This window comes from Schistocerca gregaria, chromosome 8, assembly GCF_023897955.1.
Source record: "Schistocerca gregaria isolate iqSchGreg1 chromosome 8, iqSchGreg1.2, whole genome shotgun sequence".
NCBI classification, from domain to species: domain Eukaryota; kingdom Metazoa; phylum Arthropoda; class Insecta; order Orthoptera; family Acrididae; genus Schistocerca; species Schistocerca gregaria.
The window spans coordinates 97,558,623-97,573,533 of record NC_064927.1 but is presented as its reverse complement, the minus strand read 5'-3'; the positions used below and the strand labels follow the sequence as shown (position 1 = coordinate 97,573,533).

The window sequence follows — 14,911 nt, the reverse complement described above, 5'->3', positions numbered from 1 at the left end:
CTTTTATGGCTGTGGAAAATTTATAAATATTTGTGATTGGTGACACATAATTCATTTCCCAAGATATTCACTTTCACCACTTATTTTACCTTGAGAATTGTGTGAGTAGCAGAAGACATTTAGTGAAATTGAAATTTATATTTAAGGTTAATAAGACTGTGTGTCTATTGGTTATACTTTATAATATCCTAAGAGAGACATTTAGCTTGCAGCTTCGTAGATGAAATAATGGTGATAATTTATGTGTCAGGCCTAGAAAGTTTGCTCCAATGATTGTGCTAAATAAGGGTGCACTTGGAAGAAAGCAGTGCTCCAGTTTGAGTCCCAGACTTGCACATATTAGCTACTATCACAACATAATATTTAAATTTCTGATGTTTCAGTTATTATGGCAAATTTGGAATAACTTTTGAGATGTGAGATCTATTCACTTTCCTCATAAATACACATTTGACAGTTCTTTTATGTTGAGAGTATGTGTTTGACAGAAGACTTTAGATCAATTGAAATTCTTATTTAAGTTCTGTAAGAATGCTGATGCAATGGTGATATTCCATATATGAGGTGGGAGCAATTAATAGGTGAACAGTAGGCGACAACATATTGCAAGGACTCGAGATGTGCTCAAATAACTATAATAATTAAGGTAATAGATGTGAGAAACCAATGTTGGGGTTTGAGTCCGTCTTGCACATATTGTACACTGTGACAATGTGATCATTAAATTTCACTGATCTTTTTGAATAGTTTTGCGAAATTTATAACTATCTTTGATGTATGTGACATATTCTGTTTCCAATTTTTTATCTTGGGAGTGTGTGGTTGACAGAAAACATTTACTTGAATTGCAATTTTTATTTAAGATTTATTGCATAACACTCTATAGTAGTCACTCACCTTACAGTGTTGCAACTCATAGGTGGAATAATGGTGACAGGGTATGTGTCAGGCCTTGAGTTGTCCTCAAAATATTTGTAATAAACAGGAAACAGATGCAAGAAAACAGTGTCAGATTTGAGTTCCACTCTTACAGATAATGACCACTGTGACAACATGCAAGGTCTGTTCAAAAAATTCCAGAACATTCGCCCAAATGGTGTGTTGCAGCCAAATGCAGTTGGCATGCCTGCACATGACTATGTTTAATGTGTAACTGTTGGAAATTTCATTGCTGTATGTCTATTAGTTATTGTTCAGTGCTGTATTGAGTAGAATGTTGTGTCACACAATTTGTAAATTTCGAAATGGTAGTGTTGAGGAGCAACACATCTGTATTAAACATTGGGTGAAACTCCAGAAAACTCATACAGAGACACACTAAATGATACAGGAAGCCTACGGTGATGGGTATTTAAGCCATACTCGGTGTTATGAATGGTTCACATGGTTTAAAAATGGCTGGACAGAAGTTAAAGATGACCTTTGTTCAAGACACCCTACGATGTCTACTGACGATGTTCATGCCAGGAACATCCATGAAAATGTGCATTCCAGTGAAAGACTGACTGCCCAAGAGATTGCAGAAGATTGTAACATTTCAACTGGATCATGTCATGAAATCCTGAAACAGCATCTTGAAATATATCATGTTGCCGCCAAGTTTGTCCCATGGTTCATGAATGAAGACCAGAAAGACCTTCACCTCAAAATCTGTGAAGAGTTTTTTGGATCACAAAATGAGAGTGAGATGTTCCGTAAGAGAATCATAGCTGGTGATGAGAGGAGGTCTGTGGTTATGATGTTGAGACCAATGTTCAATCTTCACAATGGGTTAGGAAAGATTCTCCAAAACAAAAAAAAAGCTCCTCAGGTCAGGTCAATTGCCAAAGGCATGCTGATAGTTTTCTTTGCCTTTGAAGGATTAGTTCATCATGAAGTCATGCCATGGGGAGAAACTGTTAATCGATGGTACTATTGGGACGTGTTGCAACACCTGTGAGAAAATGTGAGACAATTCATGGCTCTTGCATAATGATAAAGCACCTGCACATTCTACTCTCTTGGTGTGAAATCACTGTGCTGCTTCAGCTCTCCAGACCTTGCCTCTGTAGACATTTTTTTTTCATTTCCAAGGAAAACTACACTCCTGGAAATTGAAATAAGAACACCGTGAATTCATTGTCCCAGGAAGGGGAAACTTTATTGACACATTCCTGGGGTCAGATACATCACATGGTCACACTGACAGAACTACAGGCACATAGATACAGGCAACAGAGCATGCACAATGTCAGCACTAGTACAGTGTATATCCACCTTTCGCAGCAATGCAGGCTGCTATTCTCCCATGGAGATGATCGTAGAGATGCTGGATGTAGTCCTATGGAACGGCTTGCCATGCCATTTCCACCTGGCGCCTTAGTTGGTCCAGCGTTCGTGCTGGACGTGCAGACCGCGTGAGACGACGCTTCATCCAGTCCCAAACATGCTCAATGGGGGACAGATCCGGAGATCTTGCTGGCCAGGGTAGTTGACTTACACTTTCTAGAGCACGTTGGGTGGCACAGGATACATGCGGACGTGCATTGTCCTGTTGGAACAGCAAGTTCCCTTGCCGGTCTAGGAATGGTAGAACGATGGGTTCGATGACGGTTTGGATGTACCGTGCACTATTCAGTGTCCCCTCGACGATCACCAGAGGTGTACGGCCAGTGTAGGAGATCGCTCCCCACACCATGATGCCGGGTGTTGGCCCTGTGTGCCTCGGTCATATGCAGTCCTGATTGTGGTGCTCACCTGCATGGCGCCAAACACGCATACGGCCATCATTGGCACCAAGGCAGAAGCGACTCTCATCGCTGAAGACGACACGTCTCCATTCATCCCTCCATTCACGCCTGTCGCGACACCACTGCAGGCGGGCTGCATGATGTTGGGGCGTGAGCGGAAGACGGCCTAACGGTGTGCGGGACCGTAGCCCAGCTTCATGGAGACGGTTGCGAATGGTCCTCGCCGATACCCCAGGGGCAACAGTGTCCCTAATTTGTTGGGAAGTGGCGGTGCGGTCCCCTACGGCACTGTGTAGGATCCTACGGTCTTGGCGTGCATCCGTGTGTCGCTGCGGTCCGGTTCCAGGTCGACGGGCACGTGCACCTTCCGCCGACCACTGGCGACAACATCGATGTACTGTGGAGACCTCACGCCCCACGTGTTGAGCAATTCGGTGGTACGTCCACACGGCCTCCCGCATGCCCACTATACGCCCTCGCTCAAAGTCCGTCAACTGCACATACGGTTCACGTCCACGCTGTCGCGGCATGCTACCAGTGTTAAAGACTGCGATGGAGCTCCGTATGCCACGGCAAACTGGCTGACACTGACGGCGGCGGTGCACAAATGCTGCGCAGCTAGCGCCATTTGACGGCCAACACCGCGGTTCCTGGTGTGTCCGCTGTGCCGTGCGTGTGATCGTTGCTTGTACAGCCCTCTCGCAGTGTCCGGAGCAAGTATGGTGGGTCTGACACACCGGTGTCAATGTGTTCTTTTTTCCATTTCCAGGAGTGTATTTACAATAATTGAAATTTTTATGTAAGGTTTATAACACTGCACCTCATACAGTGGTGTTGCATAACACCACATGGGAGAGGCCCACCTTATAGTGCTGTGATTGATAAGTGGAATAATGGTGATAAAACATATGTCAAACCTTGAGCCATGCTCAAATAACTGTAGTAATTAAGGTGACAAAGGTGATAAACCAGTGTCAGGGTTTGACTTCTTGTCTTGCACATATTGTCCACTGTCACATTCTGTGCTTTAAATATCAGTGGTATTTCAGTAGTTGTGGGAAATTCATTGAATATGTGTCAGGCTTTGAATTGCACTCAAATAACTGTAGTAGTTAAGATGAGAGATGCGAAAAAACAGTGTCCGGGGTTGAGTCCCAGTCTTGCAGGTATTGTGCAGCGCAGAACTCATTACTTAAATGTACTTAATATTTCAATTGTTGTGGGATATTTATAAATATCTTTGATATATGTGATGCAATTGGATACATAGATCTACTCACTGAGGGGCAGCAGGAAAACACACATATAGAAGGTATTACATATGCATACTCTGACCTGCCACCATATAATTACTGATACAAATTAATTATTTAAATTCAGTCTCTCCTGATTTACAGGGCATACATATACTTCGTCCTGCTTAACAGCACACAGAACAAAGAGGGTGTAAAGTTCAGAAATGTTGATTGATCAAAATAATTGGCACTTAGCTGATTCTTCTTTGTTGTTTCTTATGGTTCACATTCAGTGGACTTTCTTTTAGGATATTGACAAAATATTTGGATTTGCAGGAGTTCGCAGGTTTAATCAATTCAAATCAAAACAATGAACATGTTTCGGTTTTCACTTTGTTGATATATACTTGAAATCATTTCACAAATGTAAAATAACAGTTTATCTGTGTGGTTAAGAATTATAAAAAAAAAATACATTTGGGCATTGTTATTTAGACATAATGGGCAACACTCATCCATCTTCGATCACATGTGGCCATACATAACTTCTCTCCACAAACTACTCCATAGCAACTAACTTACTTTACGTATGGATAGTCCATAGATTGTTAAATACAAAGATAACAACATATTGGTCAAGATTATTAAATTTCGCCATACTCACATACTTCTCTTATGTTTACATTCATCAAAATAATCAAGACAACTTTTTTAAAGAAATATTTACAAAATGTTTGACAATTAAAAAACAGGGATCGCAATATGCATAATGAATCAACTTGTACCATAAATTACACTTGGTACATAGAACATGATGCAGTCAGACTGGTTTCATCATGCAAAGCCACCAGTCAGAATGTGAGCATTAGAATGACAACAGGCTGATGAAAACAAAGGGAACTGGTCTGCCTACAGTTTTACACTTTATACAGTAGAGAACAGCATTTTTTATTTTTCTTCATGAACGGCTCATTTTTTTGATCTCTTGCCCATGACAATGCAAGTTTCTCTTGCTGCAGTTCTTTAACATGATTGGTAATAAAGGCACATCCCCATACTGCTTCACCATCATTGCCTGTTTCTGGAGATAGCTACAACAGATATAACACTTTGTCACTAAATAGCAAGATAACAAGCCACAAACACAGAAGGGTTTCAGGATGGGATGTCAAAATGAGACACAGTGGATTGTAAATGAAGGAAGTTGTTACAGAATGAGAGATAATACAGTAATGACAATAGCATAAAAGCACACAACATAAAACACATAATAAAACAATACAACACAACTTAGTACTAAGAAAAATGAGAAACTTTATGATGCTGTGCTTGTGGTTTCATAAACTGCTTGGTTAAATTTTTAGTGTAAGTATAGACATATTGCTTTGTACATTTTAGTTCATTAATCAGGAATATTAGTTTCTGTCTACCTTTTAAATTCAGCCAGCATGTGGGCTAATTGTGACTATTCATCTGGAGTCTGTTATTCTGTATTTCAACTCTTCATTTTTTAAAACTGTGTTGACACTTGCATTTTTAAGTCTATCCTCCTCTACTTTGCTATAACTATGTTGTAATACCAGAATGCAGAAAAGATTCTTCATAATTTATTTAAGCTTCATTTTCTTCACCCTATTCATAAAAAATTATCTCATCTCACAAACATGCGTGCAACCAGCACCAAAACATCATCAACCTACTAAATACCTCAATACAATATTTTTTCACCGTGACAACCCAATACATCCTCTCTATCTCAAATTCAGCTCAATATCACATTTATTACTTTTTTTTGCATATAGTAAACAACAAGTTATTTGTCTCCCCAGTGGTTTTAATCTTCGGTATACACAGCTTTGAAAAATATTACTTCCTTTTTCTTTCCATTCTCACTGCTTCTCTATGCAGAGGTATATTTAGTTACAAGATTATTGCCGAGCAGAATGACCTCTCTGCTGCCTGACAAAAGCACTAGTTTTACAACAAACAGCGGTTCCTTATATTTATTCCTGACAACAATATGATTTTCACTGTGGTTTTCCAGGGTAGTAAACATCTTACTGAGTACATCAAATGAATATGTGTCATTTGCAACAGTATTAAAGTGAAAGCATATTATCTTGGATATGAAGAGAAAAATAATGTGGTTTTCATTACTTATGAATAAAAGCAAATGTGTTTTATTGGTATATGTTTTACCCTAATTAATTGTTCATTAGTTAAATAAGAGACAACATTGCAAACAGAATATTAAAACACTATAGAAACATAAATTTAAAGAAATGGCTTTTCATTAATAGCCCACAAAAATGTACTAGTGAAAAGCTTAATAACTAGTTACATGGCTCTGAGAATTTATTAGATATTCAAAATGTTCATTCATCATTATTTACCAATAAACATGAGAAAATATATACACTACTGGCCATTAAAATTGCTACACCATGAAGATGACATGCTACAGATGCAAAATTTAACTGACACAGATGCTGTGATATGTAAATGATTAGCTTTTCAGAGCAATCACACAAGGTTGGCACCGGTGGCGACACCTACTACGTGCTGACATGAGGAAAGTACCCAACCGATTTCTCATACACAAACAGCAGCTGACCAGCGTTGCCTGGTGAAACCTTCTTTTGATGGAGGAGAAAAGCATAACATCGTGTTTCCGACTTTGATAAAGGTCAGATTGTAGCCTATCGCGATTGCAGTTTATCATACTACAACATTGCTGCTCGTGTTGGTCAAGATCCAATGACTGTTAGCAGAATATTTAATTGGTGGGTTCAGGAGGATAATACGGAATGCCGTGCTGGATCCCAATGGCCTCGTATCACTGGCAGTCGAGATGACAGGCATCTTATCTGCATGGCTGTAATGAATAGTGCAGCCATGTCTCGATCCCTGAGTCAACAGATGGGGACGTTTGCAAGACAACAGCCATCTGCATGAACAGTTCAACAATGTTTGCAGCAGCTTGGACTATCAGCTCAGAGACTATGGCTGTGGTTACCCTTGTCACTGCATCACAGACAGGAGCACCTGCGATGGTGTACTCAACTATGAACCTGGGTGCACAAACGGCAAAACTTCATTTTTTTGGATGAATCCAGGTACTGTTTACAGCATCATGATGGTCACATCTGTGTTTGGAGACATCGCAGTGAATGCACATTGGAAGCGTGTATTCGTCATTGCCATACTGGCGTATCACCCGGTGTGATTGTATGGGGTGCCATTGGTTACATGTCTCGATCACCTCTTGTTCACATTGATGGCACTTTGAACAGTGGACGTTACATTTCAGATGTGTTACGATCTGTGGCTCTACCCTTCATTCGATCCCTGCAAAACCCTACATTTCAGCAGCATATTGCACGACCGCAAGTTGCAGGTCCTGTACGGGCCTTTCTGGATACAGGAAATGTTCCACTGCTGCCCTGGCCAGCACATTCTCGAGATCTCTCACCAACTGAAAACGTCTGCTCAATGGTGGCAGAGCAACTGGCTCATCACAATATGCCAGTCACTACTCTTGAGGAAACTGTGGTATCGTGTTGGAGCTGCATGGGCAGCTGTACCTGTACAAGCCATCCAAGCTCTGTTTGACTCAATGTCCAGGCATATCAGGGCCATTATTGTGGCCAGAGGTGGTTGTTCTGGGTACTGATTTCTCAGGATCTATGCACCCAAATTGCGTGAAAATGTAATCACATGTCAGTTCTAGTATAATATATTTGTCCAATGAATGCCCGTTTATCATCTGCATTTCTTCTTGGTGTAGCACTTTTAATGGTCAGTAACGTATATATAGCTAAAGATAAATGTTTTCAAAAATGAGATAGAAATTGTTATATTAAATAGTGAAAATCCCTTGAAATAGGTAAATGTATATACAAGTACACAGTTTATGATGTATAGTGTCCAGTGACCTGTTTTGAGATCAGATGCATAAGTGATAGACTTACCAGAGCTCAGCCCTGAGACATCTTAAGATGTCCAGGTAAATATGTAAGTGTTACTTCATGGTTGGTGTTTTCATAGTATTGACAATAGAAGAATACATTGATAGGTTCAAAGATAGCAGAAGAAGCTGTAATGCAACTGCTAAGGCCTTTGTGCTCACTGAGCATGTAATGTACAATGTGTGCAATGTGTACTCTTAGGGTTACAATCATGATATCAAGACAACATATTTGCAGAGACTTTAGCAAAAATAGAGTTAAAAATAAGTGATTGAATCATACTTCATTTAAATTCATACTAAGTTACTTGTTTAGCATTTAATTTTCTATTTAGCAGTGAAAAAGTTAGTTTTTAATCAGTGATGTCATTATGAAGCACAAGACTTCAAATAATCTACTTCTTTCTTTCTTCAGTTTTAATGAGGTGATATTTCTCAACCAAAAAAGTTTTCTAGATTTCAGGTAAATCAGACGGTATGCATTAGGATGATGATTTTCAATGATTTTGAATGGACCAATGTATATGCCAAAGAATTTCTTTAGTTCTTCTTTTAACATTTTAGATCTTACTTGTGATTTCACAAATACATAATCTCCAGCCTTAAACTGTGGTACTTTTACTTTCTGTCATGTCTCCTTTTTGTGCCCTTTCCTGTTTCTTCATAGGTTCTCTGACAATCTCCTCTCTTTCCTGTGTAGACAAAATTGTACATCGTGGGTATTCAGTCAAAACTCATAGAATATTTGCAGGTTCCTTATGAAATATAATCTCAAAAGGTGTAACTCTAACAGAACTGTAATTTTTGAGAACATTTCTCTTGGAGAACAGCAGTTTATTTTACTTAAAAATGAACATGAACAGTCACAACTGCAAGAAACTTCTTTTATTATGAGATTACAGATTTCGGTCTGTTTTAGACCATCTTCAGACCTACCACCATAATGGTGGTGGTGAATGGAGCAGGCACTATGACTCCAGTTAGCATTTGTGAAGCTGTAGCATGTGCTCCGTTCACCACCACCATCTACCATCATGGTGGTAGGTCTGAAGATGGTTTAAACCGGACCAAACTGGCAACGTCATAAAAAAGAAGTTTCTTCCAGTTGTGACTGTTCATGTATGTAGACTGAAGCAGGCTGCTTCAGTCTGTACACATAAAATTATATGTGTGTGAGACCAGTAAAGTCTCTGAAATTGTGTCATTTCTTTGTATCAGCAGAACTGTATTGTAACCTATTCATGATGTGTTCAAACCAAGTAGGATCCTTATGACTACAATATGTATGACATAGGTGACCAATCTCTCTCATGTACCTCGCTGCAGGGTTTGACGATGGGTTATACACTGAAATCAAAATTTGTTTAAGTACTGATCTTTCAACAAATGTTTTCTAGTTGTTAGATATGAACTGTGGTTCATTATCTGCCAGAATGACTTTTGGTTTTTCTACATTTTTAAGTAAATGTTCTCAATCTTAGAAATAATCTCTTCACTTGGCAGTTCTTTGAATTTGGAAAAAAATCTCAACCATAGTAAAAATGTAACTGTGGCCATCTCTACTCTTTGATAAAGATCCATGGAAGTCGATGTTTTCTTAGGAATGATGTTCAGCATTTCATCCTGACATCCCTACTACTTATCTTTACTATATGAGATCTATCACAGGATCACAATTCTTTACTTGGTTTCTCCTGATTCTGTTACACACGACTGTAATGCCTTTCTCATCGTGAACACCCTTCATATATCTCATCTTAAACTCCTTTTCCTACTTCCGATGATGTAATTCAGTCTAAGGGTAAGCTAGATAAAGCATGTGCAACAACATTGTCAGTACCTTTGATGTAGACTACTTCATAGTCAAAATCCTTGAAAACATACCCCATCTTGTGGGTCTTTCATTGTGTAATCTGCACTCTTGAAGGTAACTTAATGCTTTATGATCTGAGTTATTTTTTGATTTTATGATCTGACAGATAATTTTGAAACTTGTCAAATGCCCAGTGAATAGCCAATAACTCTTTTTAAGTAATAATGTAAGAATTTTCTTGTTTTATAACACTCTACTTCCAAAAGCAATTGGACAATGGCTCTGGCTACATAGCCAGACTGGGTCTGACCAGAAACTGTGGTCATGTGTGTGTGGGTTGCATTTGCATGTGTGTATGTTTATGTTGTCTTGTTGGCCAAAAGCTTACTTCCTGACAGTCTTTTTGTTGTGCCTAATTGCGACACAGCACCACCACTATGTGCTGAGTAGCAACTATTCTTTTCATAATATTGTTGTATTCCATCCTGGATTTTCCACTGTTTTATCTTGTGAATGTATGTTTGACAGAAGACATTAAGTGAAACTGAAATTTTTATTTGTGTTTAATATATGTGCTAATTGATACTGATATGTTATTGTCATATACCCTATGCGAGACTGTAACTTAACAGTGCTTGACTTCATAGGTGGATGAATGAGTGACAATGTACTTGTCAAGCCTTGAGTTGCACTGAAATAAGTAAGGGTGCAGTTGGAAGAATGCAGTATCCGGGTTTGACTCATGGTCTTGCACATATTGTTGCAACACATTCTTTTTGTGTATCTCTGATTTTCTCAATTGCTGTGGGATGTTTACAAAAATCTGTAACTGATGAGTCATAAGCCATTTCATAAGAGATTCGTATCCACTAATTGTTTAATCTCGGGAGTCTACCATTGGCAGGAGGCATGAAGTTAAATTGATATTTTCATTTAATATTTATATGAATGCTCCTTAAAGGAGATATTTCCAAATAGACTGTGGGAGACTCTCACCTTACAGTGCTGTTATTCATAGGTGGAAAAATGGTTGATAATGGATGTGTGCTCAGGTAACTGTAATAGTACACTCCTGGTAATTGAAATAAGAACACCGTGAATTCATTGTCCCAGGAAGGGGAAACTTTATTGACACATTCCTGGGGTCAGATACATCACATGATCACACTGACAGAACCACAGGCACATAGACACAGGCGACAGAGCATGCGCAATGTCGGCACTAGTACAGTGTATATCCACCTTTCGCAGCAATGCAGGCTGCTATTCTCCCATGGAGACGATCGTAGAGATGCTGGATGTAGTCCTGTGGAACGGCTTGCCATGCCATTTCCACCTGGTGCCTCAGTTGGACCAGCGTTCGTGCTGGGCGTGCAGTCTGCGTGAGACGACGCTTCATCCAGTCCCAAACATGCTCAATGGGGGACAGATCCGGAGATCTTGCTGGCCAGGGTAGTTGACTTACACCTTATAGAGCACATTGGGTGGCACAGGATACATGCGGACGTGCATTGTCCTGTTGGAACAGCAAGTTCCCTTGCCGGTCTAGGAATGGTAGAATGATGGGTTCGATGACGGTTTGGATGTACCATGCACTATTCAGTGTCCCCTCGGTGATCACCAGAGGTGTACGGCCAGTGTAGGAGATCGCTCCCCACACCATGATGCCGGGTGTTGGCCCTGTGTGCCTCGGTCATATGCAGTCCTGATTGTGGCGCTCACCTGCATGGCGCCAAACACGTATACGACCATCATTGGCACCAAGGCAGAAGCGACTCTCATCGCTGAAGACGACACGTCTCCATTCGTCCCTCCATTCACGCCTGTCGCGACACCACTGGAGGCGGGCTGCATGTTGGGGCGTGAGCAGAAGATGGCCTAACGGTGTGCGGGACCGTAGCCCAGCTTCATGGAGACGGTTGCGAATGGTAATCGCCGATACCCCAGGAGCAACAGTGTCCCTAATTTGCTGGGAAGTGGTGGTGCGGTCCCCTACGGCACTGCGTAGGATCCTATGGTCTTGGCGTGCATCCGTGCGTCGCTGCGGTCCGGTCCCAGGTCGACGGGCACGTGCACTTTCCGCCGACCACTGGCGACAACATCTATGTACTGTGGAGACCTCACTCCCCATTTGTTGAGCAATTCGGCGGTACGTCCACCCGGCCTCCCGCATGCCCACTATACGCCCTCGCTCAAAGTCCATCAACTGCACATACGGTTCACGTCCACGCTGTCGCGGCATGCTACCAGTGTTAAAGACTGCGATGGAGCTCCGTATGCCATGGCAAACTGGCTGACACTGACGGCGGCGGTGCACAAATGCTGCGCAGCTAGCGCCATTCGACGGCCAACACCGCGGTTCCTGGTGTGTCCACTGTGCCGAGCGTGTGATCATTGCTTGTACAGCCTTCTCACAGTGTCTGGAGCAAGTATGGTGGGTCTGACACACCGGTGTCAATGTGTTCTTTTTTCCATTTCCAGGAGTGTATGTCTTATGCTATATACAAGATGATTATCCAGTCAACTACTATAGTGCCACCTGGCAGACATACATGTTGGTCATTGTGTTTACACCATTTCTCTCTCAGTTGCCAACTGGTGGTGAACAGAAATAGCTACTTGTAATCACTTGAATATTGTTATTTTTTTGTTTCTGTTTCTTCATAATATTTTTATATTTAACATGCCGATGTGTAGTGACCTTCATGATAGTGGGAAGTGCACATACAACATGAAGTAACTTGCATCATTAGTGGACAATGTGTTGTAAAATGTTTTAAAGAGTAAGTACCGTCAAACGGGGTGATTTTGGACACCGGGGCGAATTAGGACAGTGTGGCTTATTTTCTCTTTGCTACTGCATAGAAAATTACTGGACTATCAGTTTAATAAGTCACAGCTGCAAAATACTAACGTGAATTCTTTACAGATGAATGGAAAAACTTGTAGAAGCCGACCTTGGGGAAGATCAGTTTGGATTCCGTAGAAATGTTGGAACATGAGAGACTATACTGACCCTACGTCTTCTTAGAAGAAAGATTAAGGAAAGGCAAACCTACATTTATAGCATTTGTAGACTTAGAGAAAGCTTTTGACAATGTTGACTGGAATACTCTCTTTAAAATTTTTAAGGTGGCAGGGCTAAAATACAGGGAGCGAAAGGCTATTTACAATTTGTACAGAAACCAGATGGCAGTTAGAAGAGTCGAGGGGCATGAAAGGGAAGCAAGCAGTGGTTCGGAAGGGAGTGAGACAGGATTATAGCTTATCCCTGATGTTATTCAATTTGTATATTGAGCAAACAGTAAAGGAAACAAAAGAAAAATTTGGAGTAGGTATTAAGATCCAGGGAGAAGAAATAAAAACTTTGAGGTTCACCGATGACATAGTAATTCTATCAGAGACAGCAAAGGACTTGAAAGAGCAGTTCAACAGAATGGACAGTGTCTTTAAAGGAGGTTATAAGATGAACATAAACAAAAGCAAAATGACGATAATGGAATGTAGTCGAATTAAGTCAGGTGATGCTGAGAGAATTAGATTAGGAAATGAGATACTTAAATTAGTAAAGGAGTTTTGCTATTTGGGGAGAAAAATAACTGAGGATGGTCAAAGTAGAGAGGATATAAAATGTAGACTGGCAATGGCAAGGAAAGAGTTGTTAACATCAAGTATAGATTTAAGTGTCAGAAAGTCGTTTCTGAAAGTATTCGTATGGAGTGTAGCCATGTATGGAAGTGAAACATAGATGATAAATAGTTTGGCAAGAAGAGAATAGAAGCTTTCAAAATGTGGTGCTACAGAAGACTGCTGAAGATTAGATGGGTAGATCACATAACTAATGAGGAGGTATTGAATAGGATTGGGGAGAAGAGAAGTTTGTGGCATAACTTGACTAGAAGAAGGGATCGGTTGGTAGCACGTGTTCTGAGGCATCAAGGGATCACAAATTTATCTTTGGAGTGCAGCATGGACGGTAAAAATCGTAGAGGGACACCAAGAGATGAATACACTAAGCAGATTCAGAAGGATGTAGGCTGCAGTAGGTACTGGGAGATGAAGGAGCTTGCACAGGATAGAGTGGAATGGAGAGCTGCATCAAACCAGTCTCAGGACTGTAGACAACAACAACAACAACAACAACAACAACAACAACAACAGCTGCATAGAGACAAAGAGTTACTTATTTTAACTTCTGTGCACCAGTTATTTTAAGTGCAAGATTGCATTTATCACTTTCCACAACTTTTATTTTGCATCAATTGTTTCCCTAGGTGAATAATTGACCAACAGTTTCAGTGTTAAAAATTCATGCATTATCGTAAAGTGGAAACTTTCTATTGTTGTGCCGAGTGGGAAGTTATTGTAACTGTAATTGTCGATGCGCTCAGCAGATAACAGCATTTAGACAATTTCTGTACAAGTTTGCAGAGTTTCTCATGAAGGTTATAAAATAACGATGGTTTTTGTAAAACTGTGTACTGTGTGGGGTGATTTCGGACAATGCCAAGAACGTTTAAGAGCAGGAGAGGTGCTACAGTACGGTATTATTATGACCCAGAACTTTTAGATAAAGCTGTTCGTGATATTCAGAGTGGTAAATTATCGTACAGAAAAGCATGTGATTTGTATGGTATACCTAAATGAACCCTACAAAATAAAGTGCAGAAAGCACATAAAAAATGGGACAACCAGTGATAAATAAAGAAGAAGAAGAAGAAGAAGAAGAAGAAGAAGAAGAAGAAATGTTGAAGCAAGGTATCTTGAGGGCTGCACATTGGGGATTTCCCTTCACTAAATTGGATACGAGATATTTAGTTAAAGGCTTCCTTGATAAATCTAGCTGAAAAGAGAAGAAATTTTGTAATACCTTGCCAGGAGAAGAATGGGTGTATTTATTCCTCAAACGACAGTCAGAAGATCTTTCCATTTGCTTAAGCGAAAATATTAAATGAGCTCATACACAAGTGAACAATGTGACTGTTTATTTAAATTCTTGCAAAATAAAAACGTATCTGTAATACATAAAATTCATTATATCATTCCATATTACTTATTTGTAGGAAAGGGCTTCTTTAAAATGTGTAAAGTGTCACCAAAATCAAATAAAAAGCATGGAGAATTTAAAAAAAGGCAGTAATTGTCTGAATTCACCCTCTATATACTG

General features: G+C 40.2%; 1 long non-coding RNA gene across 1 annotated transcript in view; it reads right to left on the bottom strand.

Moving 5' to 3' along the window:
* Positions 1-4,352: 4,352 nt before the first annotated feature.
* The window catches only part of LOC126284770 (uncharacterized), a 32,147-nt gene continuing 21,588 nt past the window's right edge, over positions 4,353-14,911 (bottom strand). The window contains exon 3 of the long non-coding RNA XR_007551554.1: positions 4,353-5,055. This is a non-coding gene — a long non-coding RNA (uncharacterized LOC126284770). The remainder of the gene's footprint in view (positions 5,056-14,911) is intronic.